Genomic DNA, 21366 nt, shown 5'->3' on the forward strand with positions numbered 1-21366 from the left:
TACAAAAGTATTACAGAGATATTTAGAAAAAATCTTTGGAAGAATGGTGACACTGTTCTCACAAGACCCTGTTGGATAAATTTATACAAGCAGTATTTAAAGAAGACTGTGCATTTTTTTGCCCTGCCAACAGCCATCTGGTGACAGTGCTAGCAGGAAGTATATTTCCACTCTGCTGTGAGTCCTTCCTTTGTGTAGAATTGTTGCACAGGTAATATGTGTTTGCTATGCAAAGGAATACAGTGTCCTGAGAGAAAGTGTTTCAAGTGAAATGGTACAATACAACTGTTCTATTTGCCAAAAAGTATTTGCGTATGATTTGTATGTGCATACACTGTTGGTGCATGTTGTAAGGAGATTATTTCAGAAGGCATTTCCTGATGTTCAAGTTTCCAACTGGAGGACAATTCATCAGTTGATAAATAAATTTCATCAAATGGGTAGTGTTATTGTCAGGAAACATAGACAACAACATACAGTACTCACAGTAGAAACTCTCGGTGACGTTGGGCATGCTCTGGAAAGATCTCCTAGAAGATCAGTTTGACATCTTTCTCAGAAAATGAGAATTTCCTAGGTCTCTGTTCAAATGGATACAAAGTTACTGAAGTTACAACCCTATAAAATAACTGTGGTGCAAGAACTTAAACCCTGCAAAAAGGTTGCAGTTTTGTGAATGGATTTTGAATAGGGTGCATAACAGAGAAAGTGAGCCCCATCTAACTTTGTTTTTGGATGATTCAATCATGGCTACACTTAAGTGGATACATTACTCAACAAAATAATTGCTACTGGAGTTCTGAAAAGCCTAACGTAATACATGAGACACCTCTGCATGATCAAAAAATGCTAGCATTTGGTGTCTTCTGTGATTTGTCTAAAGCGTTTGACTGTGCTGATCACCAGATTCTCTTGCAAAAAGAAAAATTAGTAGAAATAAGTGGTGTTGCAGGCAATTGGCTTCAATTGTATCTCCAAGACAGAAAACAAAAAGTTGTCTTGAATACCTCAGATGGAGTATGTAATGTATCCTCACATTCTGAATGGAGTTTCATTACATGTGGAGTGACTCCAGGCTCAATTCTTGGGCCACTATTATTCCTGATGTTTAATAATGACCTACCATCATGTAAAAGACTGCCATGTAAATTTACGTTATTTGCTGATGATACCACATTTTTTATGAGCCGTAGAAAAGATAGTAATCTTGAGGAATCCATTAATCACATACTTTCAGATGTGGTTAATTGGTTCAAGGTGAATGATCTCTCATTAAATTCCAGTAAGACCAGCTTTATTCAGTTCTGTACAAAAACAGAAAGAGAGAGAGACAGAGAGAGATAAGTGTGAATATGGTAATCAACCAATAGAAAGAATGGAAACAACAAAATTTCTTGGAGTGCACATTGACAAGGAAATGAACTGGTCTTCACATATTATAGATCTCTGTAAAAGGCTTATCTCTGCTACGTATGCTTTACGGGTTGTTACTACAAGTGCTGAACCTAACACTGCAAAAGTGGCGTACTATGGCTACTTTAACTCACTTGTTAAATACGGCAGTATTTTTTGGGGCAACGAGCCAGTAGCAAGGAAAGTGTTCACTGCTCAGAAGCGAGCTTTAAGAGTTATATGTAGATTGCACCCAAGAGTCTTGTGTAGAAATAGCTTTCGAAAACTTAAAATATACACAACTACATGCCAATATATTTTTTCTCTCATGTGTTTTGTCTGGAAAAATATAGAGATATTGCAACCAAACAGTAATTATCATGAGCATAAGACAAGGAGGAAGAATGACTTACACAGTGAGCATAGAAATTTGAGCTTGACACAAAAGGGTGTCCACTACACTGGAACACAACTTTTAAATGCTCTTCCTCCTGAAATAAAGACAGAGATTCATAACAAGAGTAAGTTTAAGAAAGCACTAAAAATATTTCTGCTAGAAAAAGCTTTTTACAGTCTAGATGAATTTTTAAATAAATAAATTGTAAAATTTTAATATTATATAATACCAGTTGACATAACGCCACTAAGAATGTTATTTAACTTGAGCTCTGTATCTGTGTGTGCTCTGTATCTGTTTTTCAGTAGTGCTTTAATGATTCTAAAAATATGTATCATCTTTTCTCTGTATCACTGCTCAAAGAATTTACTGTATACATTTTTATATAATTATATACCCAAATGTCTGTATATGCTATAAGATTATCACATTGTATTTGTAAAAAACTGACTCGTTCCATGTCCTTGTGAACCCAACACAGTTGGACCTATGGAACACAAAATAAAATAAAATCAAAACAAATCAAATCAAAAAGTAGGAGTGTGGTGAGAGAATAATAGGAAGTACTTTCTTCCAGGAAACAGTTAAGAGTGAGAAGCATGTGGAAAAGTGCTTTCATGACCTTTCAGCAAAATCCTGTGGTGGCACATACACCCAAGTCTCATTACCAGAAATTCATGGCATATTTCAAGATAAAGTAATCAGTACTAACATTTGGGCTCCCCATTCCCCCAATTCAACCCCTGTGGTTTTTCATGTCCTGGGGGGATTAAAAGAGGAAGTGTACAAATCAAACCCACACACTTTAGATGAACTTAAAACTAACATTCATCAAGAAACTGCTGCCATATTTCAGAGGAATCTGCAGAGTGTAATGAGCAGTTTCCTAAGCAGGTGTCAGAAATGCTTGAGCAACAAAGGAAGGCAGTTCCAGCCTCCCATTACTTAATAAACATTACAAATGTTTATTAGAAATAACTTTTGCGACAAACCATACTAAACTTACTGTAGACCTCCAGTCACCCACGCCTTGGGCACAGTGGCCGGCAGGACACACTACAAAAGTGGTTATATTAACAACTGATCAATCCATATATCTTGCACAAAAGGCTTGAGAATAAGATTACAGTGGTAATCTTGGGTACTGAGACACATGGTCAATAATTTTTCCCTTGCTCCATATTCAAATGAATAGGAAAAGAAATAGCTAACATTAGTGTGATGTATCTTCCACACCCTGCACTGTACGGTAACTAGCATGTTATGTGCAGGGTGGACAAAATAAAACTGGCCAGGAAAATAGTTCATGCGCCTTAAGATAGGCAACCTATCTTACATCTGTCCTGGGTGCAGATTACGTAAGTGGGGTTGCATATCATAAGGGGCATGAAATATTTTAGTGGACAGTGTCAATTTGCTCACCCTGTATTTAGATATAGAGGCATGTTCAAAGATCTTTGAACTTTTATGAACACTTCCCATGATTTTCACTCCTTAACAATGTCTGCAAGAATAAATATCATTTTCAGTGGGATTGTGATTTACATAACCACAATACAATACAGAAAAATCATTTCCTTGTAGATGTTCCCTCCTTGCCTATAGTTCGTAGTGGAGTTTTGTATTCTAGAGGAAAATTTCAGTAATCTCGAAACTGAGAAGCCCAACGAAGCCATAAGAAAACTAAATATCATACCAAGTAGTCATTCCTCTTATGAACTTGTGATGAAGCAAGCTGGAATTTTCTTATTTCCTCTCTTGTTTTGCCATCTGCCTCCTTAAATTCATTTTATTTTCATTTTTTCCTAATTACCATTAACATGCATTAGTATAATCTGCATTTCCATAAAAGAGAAAGGTTGGCCCTCAGTCTTAAGGAATACAGCACCAGGTCTAATTCTGTGCTTAATTTTGTGTATGTAATTAATTTCCTAATTTATTTTGACCATTCCTAGTTAATATATTTTGCTACCAGTACAGATCATTGTAGGGTAAAATCAGTACTTGTTTCATGACTTAGATTCTATTGCTGCCTCTTAAACAAACATCAATTGTGTACAAACTATAAACATTTGGATGAAGAACTACTAGGATTCTTAAAGTATTTATTTGGCTCTACTCAAAAACATATTAGCAACGCCAGTCCTTAATTAATTCCAAACTAATTACCAGGTTTGCCAAAAGTATTGTTTGTATAACTATGTCTGTTAATTTCATTACTGAAACAAATAATTCACCCCAACCTTTGTGGTAGAAGGAACTGTTAAAAAAGAAGGAATTTTATATTCAGGTAATTGAATGAGTTATGTTTTAATTGTAATTTCTATAATTTAAACATCAAATAATGTATAGTTTCATTGCCTATTATTATGAGGATATATAAAGGACTGATTTTTCGTCCCGAGACAGTCAGTCCACGGCCAATTTTCAGTCGTGAAACAAGCATTGGTTAGATCAAAACAATGCATCAACTTAACAGTGGAATAACTGTAAATAAATAGGCCATGTGTTAGAACAATTAATGACAATGTCTGTTTAATTTATTTGAAAAATAGTGTCATATGTACCACATTATTCTGCAAGAACTGTGAACTGTGTGATTATGTTTATACTGCTCATAGATGTTCAACTTAAACTATTGTAGCAGTATGCTTATGTTGCCTGCAACCTATTAATGAGGCTTATCAACATTTACCAATAGTGAACTGACCATATAATTTTGTAATATTGGCAGGTTGTGAACAGTGAAAGTAAAGAACTGAGAAACACAATTGTGCAACTGTTGGTTACATCATTTATAGTACTCAGTGTTAAACTTCCAACCCCCCTTTTTCCGCCAGTATAACAATGCACAGTATGTCGACACTGAGGACTATCAAGGAAGAAATAAAGCAGGCAAATGTCAAAAACTGTTTGATTATCTAGATTCAATGATTGAAGATTCTTGTTAGCTGCATGAGAAGCTGTTGTACTCACCTTAAACAGGCCTCTCTTCACATGATATATAAATAACATTTCATATAAATATAAATGTTTTCATTTGGATATAAAACTAAGAACAGAAGATAAATATCCACTTTTAAATGTTTTTGGTAGCTTTTTTGGGAGTAGCAGCTGTTTTGTTAATTTCACACTTCTTTATTAAGCACTGGCCACTTATACCAGAATGGGTTTAATCATTAAATGTGCATTTGATAAGAAGGGTGTTTTTACAAAAGACATAACAATTTAATTCTATTTCTTTATCAGAATTATTAAGAATTAATACTGACAGTATTTATTTCAGAAATTTCTGTTACCTTTTCAAATGAGTGTTTCAGTAACCAATCAGTAATCTTAACTTTAAAATGCTATAGGCCAAGGGCTGAGCAGATATTGGAAATTTATTGAAAAATTTTAAATTTGTTACCTTGTGTGAGTTTCTAGTCTTTGCTGGTCAGTATATCAAAGTTCAGATTGTGTCTAGTGTTGTAATGGTTTATGTACTCCTTAGTGTCAGACTTGCTGTTGCTTTTGACATGAAATAATGCTGTGTAGATGTACATTTTCACAACAGTCAGAGTCTTCAGCTTGTTCCTTAGGGCGTCACTTTGCTCTTTATTGTGGTTACTTTTCTTTACTTTTAAGAATTTCACTCATTTAACAGGAATTTCCCTCTATCAATATGCTTTATTTATTTATTTTATTGTGAGTTCCATTGATCTGGATAGCAATGGAGTTGCAAGGATATGCAACGAGTCAGTATTTTTACAATGTTAACAATACAGCAGCACAAAATATGGTTAATTCATGACAAAACTCTTTGTCACAACATGGCACACTAGAAGAAATAAAAACATATTACATACATCAGAATTAACACTTATGCGTACACATTCAGATTAACAGTATCAAAGTATTTGAGCAACAATATAACATTACAGCAACAAATAGTTTCATTTATGCTTACATTGCATGGCTAACTTGGTTGTATAATAAAAACTTGCTCCTATGTACTAAAAAATTCACTAATTGAATAGGATGACTTTTGTGTTAGGTATTCCTTCAGTTTGCTCTTGAACTTTCAGGAGCAAGACTTTTGATGACACTGGGTAGAGCATTGTAAATTTTGATGCCTGTTTAATTTACTCCTTTCTGCACAAGAGTATAGTTTGACTGTTTACTATGAAAGTTCTCTTTTGACCTTGTGATATTCATTATTGGTTTTGAAGAGAGAGTGTTTTTTATTAATGAAACATACAAGGGAGTATATGGACTGAGATACCACTGTAAATACCTGTAGTTTCCTAAACAGATTCCTGCATGAGTGCTGCTCATGATATGTATAGCTCTCTTCTGATCAATGGAAACTTTTTTTACCAAGGGCTGATTGCCCCAAAAGATGACTCTAGAAGTCAAAAGTGCATGGAAATATCCGAAATAAGCAGCTCTTATGGCCTCCATAATTGTGGTTGATGCAATTATGTGTAAGGCAAATGTTGTAGAATGTAGCCTTTTTTCTATTTCTAGAATATGGTTGGACCAATTTAGCTTGCAGTCTATGTACACACCCAGGAACTTAGCTGAGTCGACTTGCTTTATTTGTTGTCCATTACATTCTATATTTATATCCCCCAGTTCTTTATGTTTTTATTATTTATTTATTTATTTTTATTTGGTATGCGTATTCCATGGATCCGTACATGCGAGTGATTCGCTTGGATGTGGAACGTGTCAATAAAATTGTATAAATACAATTAATGCTACGGAATAGTAATATAATACAATGATATAGATATTAATAAGTAACACTTTTTCTCATTTACAAGCTGTCATTTAACTACTATAGCAATTCACACTATAACATTACAACTATAACATTAACACTAAAATTAACATAATATTGTATTCAGAATGAGATTTTCACTCTGCAGCGGAGTGTGCGCTAATATGAAACTTCCTGGCACATTAAAACTGTGTGCCAGACCGAGACTTGAACTTGGGACTGTTTGGAGGGTAGGAGACGAGGTACTGGCAGAAGTGAAGCTGTGAGGATGGGGTGTGAGTCGTGCTTGGGTAGCTCAGTCAGTAGAACACTTGCCCGCGAAAGGCAAAGGTCCCGAGGTTGAGTCTCGGTCCGGCACACAGTTTTAATCTGCCAGGAAGTTTCATATCAATGCACACTCCACTGCAGAGTGAAAATCTCATTCTGGAAACATCCCCCAGGCTGTGGCTAAGCCATGTCTCTGCAGTATCCTTTCTTTCAGGAGTGCTAGTTCTGCAAGGTTCGCAGGAGAGCTTCTGTTAAGTTTGGAGGGTAGGAGACGAGGTACTGGCAGAAGTGAAGCTGTGAGGATGGGGCGTGAGTCGTGCTTGGGTAGCTCAGTTGGTAGAGCACTTGCCCGCGAAAGGCAAGGTCCCGAGTTCGAGTCTCGGTCCGGCATACAGTTTTAATCTGCCAGGAAGTTTCATAATATTGTATTGTCCATCTAATAACTTAGAGACTAAATACATCTATTATTAAGGGAGTGCATTTCTTCTGGAAAAGAATTCTTCTAAGGAGTACAGCGGATGGTCAAGCAGGTATTTTTTTAACGTACCTTTGAACAGCGTTTCTCTTTATAGCAGCATACTTTACTCCCTTCTGTACAAGTGATAATTTTTTTAGTTCAACATGTAGATCATCTTTACCTCTAGTATTGTAGTTATGGTACGAACAATTTGTTTCATACTGAGCATAGTCTTTATTAACTACATTCATCAGAGAGTATATGTACTGACATTTTGTGGTCAGTATACCTAACTGTGTGAAAAGTTTTCTTCATGAGGTTCATGGAGGAACCCCACACACGATTCTGACTGCCCTCTTCTGAGCAGTTAAGATTTTTTTTGAGGCTGGTGAATTACCCCAGAAGATTATTCTGTAACTCATTAATGAGTGAAAGTATCCAAAGTAAGATGATTTTAAAATGTTGATGTCCCCAAAATGAGTAATGATTCTTAGGGCAAAAGTTGCTGATGAAAGCCTTTTTAGAGTAAGGGACACATGCTGTTCCCAGTTGAGCCTACTGTCAATGTGAACCCACAGGAATTTAGTGGAGTGCACCTGTTCTAATTCCTGGTTGTCACGAGCAATTATTATATTTTCTAGAGTTTTATTTTTTGTGTGGAACTGTATAAAATTAGTTTTTTTAATATTAACTGAAAGAGAACTAATTGAAAACTGAGTATATCATTAACATCAGTCTCCAGATCAGCAGTAGACTTACCATCTACTACAATGCTTGTATCATCAGCAAACATTGTGAATTTACAATTTTTACTAATGGACAGGGGTAAATCATTAACATATATTAAAAACAGCAAGGGTCCAAGGACAGATTCCTGGGGAACTCCATGCTGAATTTTGTCGCATTCAGAATCCACTAGATTAGAAGAGCCTTTGTTGCAACCATTTATAACCACCTTTTTTTTCCTGTCTTCAAGATATGATTTTAGCCAGTTACCTATAGGCCCTTTGATTCCGTAATGATAGGCCTTCTCCAAGAGTATCTTGTGGTTTACATAATCAAAGGCCTTGGAAAGATCACAGAAGACACCAACTAGTGACTTCTTACTATTAATAGACTCCAAGACATCATTTGTGAGTGAATATATGGCACGCTCTGTGGAAACCCCTTTTTGAAAACCAAACTGTCTGTGGTTAATAATATTAAGTTTATCAAGATGTGCCACAATCCTGTTATGCACTGCCTTTTCAAGAACCTTTGAAAATGTTGTTAAGAGAGAGAGACAGGACAATAATTTTTGACATCTGTCACATCGCCAGACTTGAAAAGGGGTCTCACAATGGCATATTTCATTCTCTCAGGAACAACTCCCTCATAAACAGACGTGTTCCAAATGTGAGCAAGTACTGCACTTACATCATTACTGCAGGCTTTCAACAGTTTACTAGAGATGTTATCTATACCTGAAGATCCTTTACTTTTCAATGAGTGAATTATCTTTTTTTATTTCATTAACAATTATGGGTGTTACATTTATATTATTAAAGCATTGTGGAAGGTTAAGTTTCAGAATATCTGCAGCTTCCCTTGGGTCACCATTCAACCTATTTGAGAAGTGACAGTTAGAAAGTGGTTGTTAAATGTGTCTGCTATCTGTTTATTATCAGTTATTTCCAAATCGTTAATTTTTAGGACAGCAGTTTTTACATTGACAGATGGTGCAATACCTGTTTCCCTCTTTATTACATTCAAATCATTCTGATTTTATTATTTGAACAATTAATTTCAGATTATATGCACATACTTTTAGATTTTTTAATGACTTTAGTTAAGATTTTACAGTATGTCCTATAATAGTTCATCTGGAGGGGATTATTGGATTGTCTGGATATTATATACAGTTCTCTTCTCTGTGCCATATCAAACTGTACATAATGGTTTTTTTTTTTTTTGTATTTAGAGAGAGTCCATTACAGTTAAACCATTTCAGAATGTCATCAAATGCATTGTTCACAAATGTTTCCCGGTTGTTCCCTGTTGCCTTGTCAACTAGAAGAGAAGTATCATCAGTGAATAGGGTGAACTTGCTCACTGATGTGGTGCAGTGTGGGAAGTCATTTATAAATATAAGAAACAATAAGGGTCCCAGTACTGAGCCTTGAGGCACTCCAGGGTTGACTATGCCCCACTTGGATAAAGCTGGGATTCCACTACCGTCAGTAACTATTACCTTTTGTTTCCTATGTGCAAGGTAGGATTTAATCTACGTTCCCATTATTCCACTTAAGCCATAGTAGTCTGCTTTATTTAGCAGAATTTCATGGTTAACACTGTTAGAGAGGTGTGTTAGGAAAAGAACAAGGATGCCATATGCCCTCTTCAGATAGTGTATGCATCTTCCAGTTTCTGCTGGGAGAGCACTCTTTTGCAGACATGACTAATATGTTCTTACCAGTTTAATTTTGAATCACTTTCAAAGTCTAACAGTTTTATTGATTTACTTTGTACATCTTTAGTTAATCCCAGAATTATTTCTTGCCTTTTATCACAATTACAGAAGAATTCATTTGAAGAAAACCCATTTGTCACTTGTTACAGTTGTCACTAATTCTTAGATGTTGTGGTGTGTACTAAGCAGTGTCATGTTACTTGCTTAATATACTACTGAATTTGATCCTACATGGAAAGGTAAATCATCAATTGAAACAACAAAATGAAATGTACCAAGGACTGAGCCCTGTGATGCACTAGTTGGAACATTTGTTTACTGAATAGAACCTATTTTTAAATGAGATGAACTGGTTCCTGCTAAGGTACTTAAATAGGTCTTGATTATAGGCAAAGATGGGTTGTATATGCCATAAAATTCCAGCTTTGTAAGTAGGTTGTCAAAGGAACACAGTCTAGGACTTTATTAAGATCACAAAGTGACAGATATGAGATACTTATTTTGCAAACACAGCTAACAACTTCAGCTACAAGCAGTAGTAGTATTTTTACTGTGCTTAAGAGGAGATTATTATTTAACTTGTTTTTTAGTTGAATTTAGCACAAGCAAGCAGTAAATGCAAATTGCAATACAGCACTAGTTATTAATACAGCTTTTGACAACTGCTTCAGTTCACTCATTCAATACCCCCGAAGATTGTCAATGTAAGGAGTTCTATGGGACATAATGAAACAAATGAAAGGTCTCTCAGTATTGCATTCCAGAGATAGAACATTGCTGCACTGCTCTCAAATGAGACTACAGTGAAAAATAAGCACACTTTTGATTTAAAAATGTAATGTTTCACTCCCACATCAAGAAATTTTCTACTTGCCCTTATAATTTGAGTGTGTCAGCTCAGGTATATCTACTTCTACATCTACATTTATACTCCGCAAGCCACCCAACGGTGTGTTCAAAAGTCTATCATAACTTCTCTGGAAACACAAACACGAAGAAAGGTGTCTGATAAATTTAGAGATGTTCAGAGAAGACTGTGCATCAACCTACTGTCTCTGTTATATACATTATATAAGTATTCTGATCACAAAATAAGGAAGATCAGGGCACATACAGATAGCAGTTTATCCCTCTGTCCATATGCTATTTGGATAGGACAGGGAGAGATTAATACAGTTACAAAGTATTTCCCACCATACATTGTACAGTGGCTTGTAGTGTATAAATGAAGATGGCCAGTACTTATAAATATTGACAATAGTATCAGTACAATTAAATGTAATATGCTAGAAATGAGAATGTGGAAAGACCGTATACTGACAGATTAAAACTGTGTGTGAAATTGGAACTCGAATCTCTTCTTTGCCATTCAGTGTCCACAACTCGTGGTCTTGTGGTAGCATTCTCGCTTCCTGCACACGGGGTCCTGCGGTCAATTCCCGGTGGGGTCAGGGATTTTCTCTGCCTCGTGATGACTGGGTGTTGTGTGTTCTTCATCATTTCATCATCATTGACTCGCAAGTCACCGAAGTGGCATCAACTAAAAAGGACTTGTAATACGGCGGCCAAACTTCCTCTCATGAGGCCTCCTGGCCAACAATGCCATACGATCATTTCATTGTCAAGTGCCCTGCTGACTGAGATGCCCAAGCATGCTTCATGACCTGCTCTTACTTCTCTACTTCTGCCGATAACTCTCTCCTTTCTTCCAGGAATGCTGGTCCCACAAGGTATACAGGAGAAATTCTATGAAGTTTAGGAGATATGGGAGAGGTACTGGTGAAAGTGAAGATGTGAGGGCAGGTCAGGAGCCATACTTAGGTAGCTCAACTGATAGAGCATTTTTCCGTGGTAGGCAAAGGTGCCAGGTTCGAGTAATGGTCTGGCGCACAGTGTTGCTCTGCTAGGAAGTTTTAAATCAGCATATACTATGCTGCAGAGTGAAAATTCATTCTGGAAATAATCTCCTAGGCTGTATGTGAACCATTTCTCTGCAATATCCTTTTTTCTTCTTGTGATAGTTGGGGAAGGTAGCAAAGGAGAATTTTTTGTGACGTTTGTATGGTAGGAGAGATTTCTAGTGGAAAAAGAGCTGTGAGTATGAGTTTTGAATCATGCTTGGATATCAGTCAATAGAAAGACAAAAGTCCCAGGTTCAAGGCCTGGTCTGGCACAAAGTTTTATTCCACCAGGAAGTTTCAAATCAGTGCATACTCCTCTGAAGAGTGAAAATTCATCCAGATCCTATACTATCTTATTACATCAGATGTAATATCATTTCATTCAGTCACAACAGTCGAATAATTAATAGTTAGTTAATGTTATTGACCACTTTATGGAATGAGCATATTAATCTATTTGTCAAGTAGTCATATTCCAACTTTGGAGGAGACAGCATACAGAATTCTCGTGCACTCCATTCTTTGGTAATGTTCGTGTACATCATATTCTCACTGAGCTAGATTTACAGTTGAGAAAGATAGGTTGAATCTGCTCCGGATCACCTAAGTAACATTACATCTTTCTCTTCTTGCATTAATCCCGTGTGCATCATAGATCTAAAAATGTAATATTTCATTACTGTACCAAGAACTCTTCTAGTTTTCCTGATAATATTATAGTATAGTAAGAGAATAGAAGCTTTCGAAATGTGGTGCTACAGAAGAATGCTGAAGATTAGATGGGTAGATCACATAACTAATGAGGAAGTATTGAATAGGATTGGGGAGAAGAGAAGTTTGTGGCACAACTTGACCAGAAGAAGGGATCAGTTGGTAGGACATGTTCTGAGGCATCAAGGGATCACCAATTTAGTATTGGAGGGCAGCGTGGAGGGTAAAAATCGTAGGGGGAGACCAAGAGATGAATACACTAAGCAGATTCTGAAGGATGTAGGTTGCAGTAGGTACTGGGAGATGAAGAAGCTTGCACAGGATAGAGTAGCTTGGAGAGCTGCATCAAACCAGTCTCAGGACTGAAGACCATAACAACAACAATTATAGTATAAGGTGACTGTAGCATATTCATAAAGCACCTGATAGGAATTTACTCATTTTGAAGTTCGTAATTTCTGTGATTGGGTACAATTTGTATTTCCACATTGAAATTTACTTTAAGATGGAAGGGACGTAATGTAAACTGTACATATGAATGAACCTTTGTTATGTGTTTCTTAATTTTAACAGTGGATGTGATGTGTTTGTAGTGGGGAGATAAGGGGCAAGCTTTGCATTTTCCTAGGAAAATGTGGGAAACTGCCTAAAAATGACACTTTCTGGCTGATGTATTAAGGTCAATGGTTGTTAATCTGATGCACAAATTTGACCCAAGACAGCTTCATGTCATTGTCTTGCAAATTACCACACTACTCATCCAGCTATATGAGAACCTCTGAAGCAACTTTAGGAAATTGAGAAATGGGGTCTTTACAAACATCTATCAAAAATCAAACAAATATTCTGATTTTGTTATGTATTTTAAATTCTAGAAAGCTGAATACAAGAATTTTTTATTGGCAGCTAAAAAGTTGCCAAATTGTATCTTCAGCCTCAACACAGAAATAGGACAAAGGCAGTGTGGTCTATTGTTCAGTCCAAATTAGGATACCTTAAAAAGTTGAAGCCTGATTCAGTCAAAATGAACTAAATCTACATGTTACTAGAAGCCAGATGATCCAAATCACTAGGATGGAAATACATAAAAATAACTCGGAATGATCAGATCACAGAGGCAAACCATGTAAAGATCTTAGGCCTAAATCTATGCAAAAAATAAACTGGAAGATACACATGGACTACTTATCAAATAAATTAAATAGCTTAGCACTTGCAATGTACATTTTGTCAAGTGCCACAAAGTACACCAGAAAAATAACCTATCACTGTTACTTTCTATCAGTTATTTGTTACAGTTTGTTATTTTTTATTTATTAATTTGTGTTCCATTGATCCAGTATATAAGAGAATTGCATGGTTACGCAACAAGTCATAATTATACATAATCTTCTGTGGTAAATCAACAAATGTCATGAGGCACCTAGTACTCTAAAGAAAATTAAATAGGAAACACCCCGCTCACCTCCTCCTCCCCACCCCCACCCCACCCCCTCCAATGTGCACACACTTAAAAAAACTCTGTGCCCAGACACCAAGTAAATGGAGTCAAAAATTTCTAGATAGCTAAGAAACAGTTTTGTAAAGGTGTGTTACATACAGAACCATTAAAGGATGATTCCAGTTTATTAGATAGATTGAGATCTGTACAGAACACTGCAGGAAAAGTACAGTTTATCTTAGAATAAGCAACAAAATCCAAATCTAGTTCATGCAATATCAGAGTTCAGACAATGACAACCCGAGTCTGACATGTACACGCATCAACAAAATGAGTAATGTGAGTTTCGAAACAGGTTGCCTTTCCTAATCCAGGTAAGAAGATTTGAGTATATCTATCACAGAGAGTATTTAGGGCAGAACAGAATTTTTCAGATTACAAGGTGTCTTTCATCAATCATAAAGCCAAAAGCATGGAAAAAGTCCATCCCAAGAACATTATCCACTATGGGGTCACCTACCACAAGAAAATTTACTGGGCAAGTAAAGTGTAAGTGAGTAAAGCTTTGTAAGTAAGTAAAACTTTGCTGGACTGCATTCTGATAAATCTACATTTCTGTAAATTTATGTCACTTGGTTCACCTCCACAGGTTGGGGTGTATTTGCATCAGAACTACTACAACATACCTCTTCCAACCAACCCTTCTTGCCACATCTGTGGCAGGTTATGCGACAGTGGGGGTACACATTGCACGGTGAAGGAAGTGATATTTAAGGCAAGGCGTGACACTGCCACTCAAGTGATCGTCTGGGCTGTAAGGTGGATTGCAGCCCTACCAGAGATGGTGAGATGTCCTACGCTACCGATGTCAGAAAACTGACTACTGCAACATCTTCTTCCATCTAAAACAAAATCTAAGCTGCACTGGCAGTTTCATAGGCTTGAGATATTCCTATTACTTCCATCATAGAAGGATCCAATTCCTGCAGCATTTGGTTTCTCATTGTAGGTTCAGTGTAAGAGTCACATAACACACCTCATTAGAATGTCTGTGCAGTTCTGCCCACACAAGTACTTGAAACTGTAGTTCCTATTTAATCCATGCATGTTGGTGACCCAGTCTGCACAAGATTGATTGTGGCCCTTTCCCCTTTGCCAGAATTCTAACAAGGCTGCAATAATGTTTCTTCATTGAAAAATTTTCTTGCAGTGAAGAAAATATTGTAGGGAACTCAAGTGCCACTGGATTTCTAAATGGTCCTTGTTACTGCATTAGATGATATGGTTCAAGACATTCCAAAAATAACATGGCCTTTTGCATATGCGCCTGCAGTAAGTATCCCACTCTTCACTTTGTTTGTTAAACAATCAGAAAGCCATAACCACAGGTGGCACAGAAGACACACCTGTTATACACGCTAATGCTTGCTTGTATTATTGATGCTGTTAGCTAATGATAACTCTACACAATTTGTATTAGTAGTTATTGTAGACCTTACGTAGTTGAAAAAACAAGACACTCTCACCTAATTACAAAAATGTTCAAAGTTTGATTAGCAAGTGTCACAGATTTAATCCTTATCATACTGTAAGTCAAAGTGAGTTACATGGTCTACCCCAGCAGGTAGCCGGGACAGAAAATCTGTGTTTATGTGCCGTTCAGAGGTGCGGTAGACAATATCATAGTTGAACATCACCAGGAAGAGCTCCCAACACTGGAGGCGGCATGCCGTCTGAATGAGCACTGCAGCACCTGGATGAAACAGAGAAACCAAACGTTTGTGATCGGTCTGCAGTGTGAAATGATGACCATACATGAAATCGTAGAATTTCATCAGGGTGGAAACCAGTGCCAAAGCTTCCTTTTCAATTTCACTATATTTGGTTTGAGCGTTGGTCAATCTGGATGTGAAAACCACCAGCCTCTCAACACCGTCAACCACTCATGAAAGGACCGTTCCCAGGCCATAGTCCAAGGCATTGGCAGTGATGATGAGGAGCAGGGAAAGATCGTAAGTGGCCAGACAAGGAGGGTGGGAGAGAGCTGACTTGAGATGTGTGAAAGCCTGCTCACATGCTGTGTCGCAAACCCAACGCGCACCCTTGCACAATAAACCAGTCAGTGTGCCAAAATCTCGGTGGCGTGGGGTATAAGATGCCAATAATAGTTTATTTCACCAAGGATGGATTGCAGTTGCTTCACATTGGTGGGAGGAGGCAGGTTTTGAATCACCTCGACATACTCTTTAGAGGTGTGTAGGCTGCGGGCATCAATCGGGAATCCGAGATAACTGACCTCTTGCACAAAAAAAATCACACTTTTCTTTACGGCAATGAAGGTTAGCCTCAGAAAAAGCCTGAAACAGCCGATCCAGCTTGTCCACGAGGTCCACCGCAGATGAGCCACCGACGATGACATTGTCCAGATAATTGGCCACCCCGGGCACCTGGCTTGTGAGGCATTCCAAATAACGCTGAAAAATGGTGGGGACACTGGCAATGCCAAATGGGAGGTGGAAACTGGAAAAGGCCACACCGGGTATTGACGACTAGGATCTGCTGTGATTCTTCATCCAACGGTAGCTGCAAATAAGCATCACGCAAATCAATTTTGGCGAAAATGGTCGAGCCCGCATGACGTGTGAGTATGTCATGCACCAATGGAACAGGATAGGTATTGATGAAGGATTGAGAATTGACCGTGACCTTAAAATAGCCACAGATGCATAAAGCACCATTTGGCTTCTCGACTATCACCACAGACGTCACCCAGCAACTGTGGGTGATGGGAGAAATGTTGCCAGGATGAGGCAGGCCTTAAAAAATACGAGGTACAGCAGAGGGAAGAAGCTGAACACGCGTGGTGAAACCCTTCACCATCGGTGTGGAGGATGAGAACAACGGTGCGATGAGGGTATCCGATGGGGGAATCGACACCACCTGTATCGCGTCCTGCACTGATAAACCCAAACGACCAAAAATGTCCACACCCAGAAGATTAAGAGCGCCAGGGGATCTGACCACCAAAAACTGAGCGGTGAAGGAATGACCTTTTTAAGAGATTTGTGGGGAAAATACGCCATCGACAGATATAGAGTGATTTCTGAAATTGCACAAGGTATGAGTGTATGGAGATAGAGCCGGTGAGCCCCAATGTTGGTATGTGGCACCATCCACAATAGAAACGGACGATGCTGTGTCAATTTGGAAGACCACCGGAATATGCACGACCTCCAAGGTAATGAGAAAATGGGCACCCGACTGGGGAATGATGGAGAATAATTGGCTGTCAATGGAAGTGCGGCTTCCAGGTCCTGAGGTGACAATTCGTGATGAGCCTGTGTGTCCACAGGAAGTGTGGCGTTGACGCAATGTTTCTGCAAAGCCTGACACACCACGGAGATATGGCCCGCTTGGCTGCAAGCCATGCATCTTGCTCGCTGTTGGGAGTGCTCTGACCATTGGTGAATCTGGAAACAGACCAGACAGGATGGAAGCTGGGTGAAAGGCTTCCTGTCACAGAGAGGGCCAATGGATCGACTAGGCAACTAGCGAACCACAAAAACGGCTGGGTCAAGACACGGTGGTTGTAGTCAGTGAGACTGTTGAACACGCACAAATGATCGGCAGACAGTTGTCGAGGGATGGGTCCTGCAGCTTCAAAACATCAACCTGAAGACCATCGTTAGGTGTGTGAAACACCACCATATTGTGAATCAACAAAGAGGCATAAGACTGCTTGCAGGCAACGTTGGCGCACCGAATTTACAGTCGCAGGAGAGACCCTAGAGCATTGTAATCCACTCCTGATAAGTCTGACCTGGAGACTTTCGGCAAGAAAAGAAAGCCTTACAAGTGGAGGTGATGTGTACTTGTGCATCAAAGTACTCAAAAAGGCAGACCTTAATGTGAGTAAGTGAGAGATCTCGAGGGGACAGCTCAGGGTTCAACTGTTGAATTAAATGATACACCTGTGGACCGACTGTTGCTAAAAAAAATAAAAGCCCAAGTTCAATTTTCATCGTAGATTCCACGTGCCAGTAAATGTTGTTCCAACTGTTCAACATAATTTGACCATGGCTCGACAGACCTATCGAAAGCTGGAAACATTGGTGGAGATACGTGCGACGTGTTCAATTTACCTGCGATGGAATTGACCCTATGGGCTACTTCTTGCAACGCTGGCAAGTGAGAGCAAATTTCTGAATGTGTGAGCATTGCCTGAATCTGCTGTACAGTTTCCACCAAGGACTGAATAAGCTCCTCTGAGGAGGCCATTCCATTTGATAATGAAAGTTTTATCCTTGTCACAAATACCTGTAGTGTCATGCAGTTGGCAGAAAAGAACTTATAGTCAATTTGCTCACACTTTATTACAATTAAAGAAAAGACACCTTTTTGGCATTCACTAAGTTTTAAATGCAGAACAAACAGAAAAAAACTGCAACTCTGTGGTAGCAAAACAGGTAAGGAAACAAGACAATGAAAGTGTAGGCATCACTGCCAAATTTAGATGTTGGCATGCGGTGGAGGAATGTAGGATGTGGATGGAAACTGTCAGGATGCGCTGTATTAAAACACGGCCACGATCTTCAAGTGTTTTTTGTTCTCAGGTACAGTGCCGTGTGCCACTCTGTCTATGTCACAGGGTCCTGCGATGCTGAGGACGCCACTTCACTGTCTGCAAAACAGCCTGGCGTGGAAAGGCTACCTCAGCGACCCGTGCAACGTACTGCGGCGTACTGGCCCTGTACAGCCGCAAAGTTTTGATGATGTCAGGATGTGCCAGCAGCCGACTCAGCAGCCTTCATCCCCATTGCCTCAGTGCCGCTTGCTGGGAGCCGCAGGGTGGCCCGCTGCAAGTTTCTTCACCACCGTGGTTAAGATCGTGGCAACAATGATCTCCTGCGATCCGACAGCCAAATCTGCAGTCCTCACCTCGGGATGCCTCTGACATCTGTTGGTAACCAAAAAGACTGCCCACGGTAGTGAGCGGTCGAGTGGCCCGCCGCTGGCTGGCTACGGTCCCCGTGTTGGCCTCAGAGGGTCGAACAAGCGACCTGCTGTGGACTGGAATGTTGGCGCCACATCTGCTGCTGCATGTAGCTGGTGGTGTAACACACCCTGCCATCCAGGAGAGCTGCCACACTTGAATCCCCGTCGTTAGAAAACTGGCACCTATTTATACGCGGCTGTGCACCTCTGTTTTGCAAACGCGCCATTCCGAGTCATGTACTCATAACACATAGGTTGTGCCAGTGGGCCCCTTCTGCCTGTAACTTCCGCCATGCAAACTGCTGTGTTTACTCTTTTCAGTGGTTCTACGGCCCTGTGGCCTACATTCTACTTCATAACCACTGGCCAGCATATCTTACTGTCAACAGGCCTGCGCCTGGCTGTAACTTGTGCACTCAGAAATATTGCACCGAATTGAACTTTCCTATCTTAAATGGTGCTGCCACTACAGAAGAAAATACTGACCAAAACTACTTTACCAAATACAACATGCTACTAAAAGACTATGGCGGGTGAATACAAGGCTAGGGCTGGCGTAAGTACTGCGTGGAGCTGTTCCTAGCAGCTGGTAAACGCTGCTGGTCTGACGGTCTAGGCATGGTTATAAAGCCAGATCGGTGGAGTGCTACATTAGTCATATGAGTTTCAATTGGTGGAACACTGTCTCATGTTGTCTGGCAAAGTAGTTCTGTTTTTATTCGGAAAGTCTGTTATTGTTTCTGCTGGTGATGTTTCACTCCACACTTCTGAAAAGGGGTCGGCAGCCCATCTTGCAAGTCAGTTCTGCGGGCCCTCTAACAACAAGGGGCCACTATGACAATACCCAATAGCAGAGTCCATAATGGAGGGAACCTCTATAATATACAGTCTCTGTAAAGAAACTTCTAAGGAAACGAAGATTACTGCATAATAGGTGTAAAACAAACTGTAAGGCTATTGACAGAAAGACACTGAATGAAATGTATTTGGCGGTCAAGAGAGCAATGCATGAAGATTTCAGTGACTAACATAGCAGAATGTTGTCAAATGATCTTTCACGGAACCCAAAGAAATTCTGGTCATATGTGAAGGCTGTTAGTGGCACCAAAGTTAGTGTCCAGTCCCTAGTAAATGAGACTGGAACTGAAACTGAAGGTAGCAAAGCAAAAACTGAAATCCTTAACTCCATTATCAGATAGTCCTTTACAAAAAAAAACAAAAAAAATTTCCCAAATTTAGTCCTCATACCACCGAAACGATGAATGAAATAAGTATTAGTTTCAGCGGTATTGAGAAAAAAACTGAAATCATTAAAATTGAACAAAGCTCCAGGGCTCAATGGAATCTCTGTCATATTCTACACTGAATTTGTGGCTGAATTAGCCCCTCTTATGACTATAATTTATTGTAGACCCGAAACTTCCTGGCAGATTAAAACTGTGTGCCCGACTGAGACTCGAACTCGGGACCTTTGCCTTTCGCGGGCAAGTGCTCTACCAACTGAGCTACCGAAGCACGACTCACACCCGGTACTCACAGCTTTACTTCTGCCAGTACCTCGTCTCCTACCTTCCAAACTTTACAGAAGCTCTCCTGCGAACCTTGCAGAACTAGCACTCCTGAAAGAAAGGATATTGCGGAGACATGGCTTAGCCACAGCCTGGGGGATGTTTCCAGAATGAGATTTTCACTCTGCAGCTGTGAGTACTGGGCGTGAGTCGTGCTTCGGTAGCTCAGTTGGTAGAGCACTTGCCCGCGAAAGGCGAAGGTCCCGAGTTCGAGTCTCGGTCGGGCACACAGTTTTAATCTGCCAGGAAGTTTCATATCAGCGCACACTCCGCTGCAGAGTGAAAATCTCATTCTGGATATTGTAGACCCCTTGAACAGAAAACAATGCCCAGTTCTTGGAAGAAAGCACAGCTCACACCTGTCTACAAGAAGGGGGGAAGAAGTAATCTACACAACTATTGTCCAATATCCTTGACAGCAATTTATTGTAGAATCTTAAAACGTAGTCTGAACTCAAACATAATTAGGTATCTTGAACAAAGTGACCTCAATACCAACCAGCATGGATTAAGAAAACATCAATCACATGAAACCCAACTTACACTTTTTTCACATGAAATACTGAAAGCTTTTGATCAAGGCAAGCAGGTAGATGTAGTACTTCTTGAATTTCAAAAAGCATTTGACTCAGCACTACAGCTATGCTTATTGTCAAAAGTTCGATTGTATGGGGTATCAAATGAAATTTGTGACTGGATTGAGGACTTTTTCAGAGGGAGAGCACAGCATGTTAATTTTGATGGAAGTAATCGTCAGATGTAGAAGTAACTTCAGGTGTACCCAGTGAAGTGTGTTGGGACCCTTGCTGTTCATGTTGTGTATTAATGACCATGGAGACAACATTAATAGTAAAATCAGGCTTTTTGCAATGATGCAGTTATCTAAAATGAAGTACTGTCTGAGAGAAGCTGCATAAATATTCAGCCAGATGTTGATAAGATTTTAAAGAGGTGCAAAGATCAGCAACTTGCTTTAAATGTCCAGAAATGTAAAATTTTGCACTTCACAAAACCAAAATGTAG

This window comes from Schistocerca cancellata, chromosome 1, assembly GCF_023864275.1.
Source record: "Schistocerca cancellata isolate TAMUIC-IGC-003103 chromosome 1, iqSchCanc2.1, whole genome shotgun sequence".
Classification (NCBI taxonomy): Eukaryota; Metazoa; Arthropoda; class Insecta; order Orthoptera; family Acrididae; genus Schistocerca; species Schistocerca cancellata.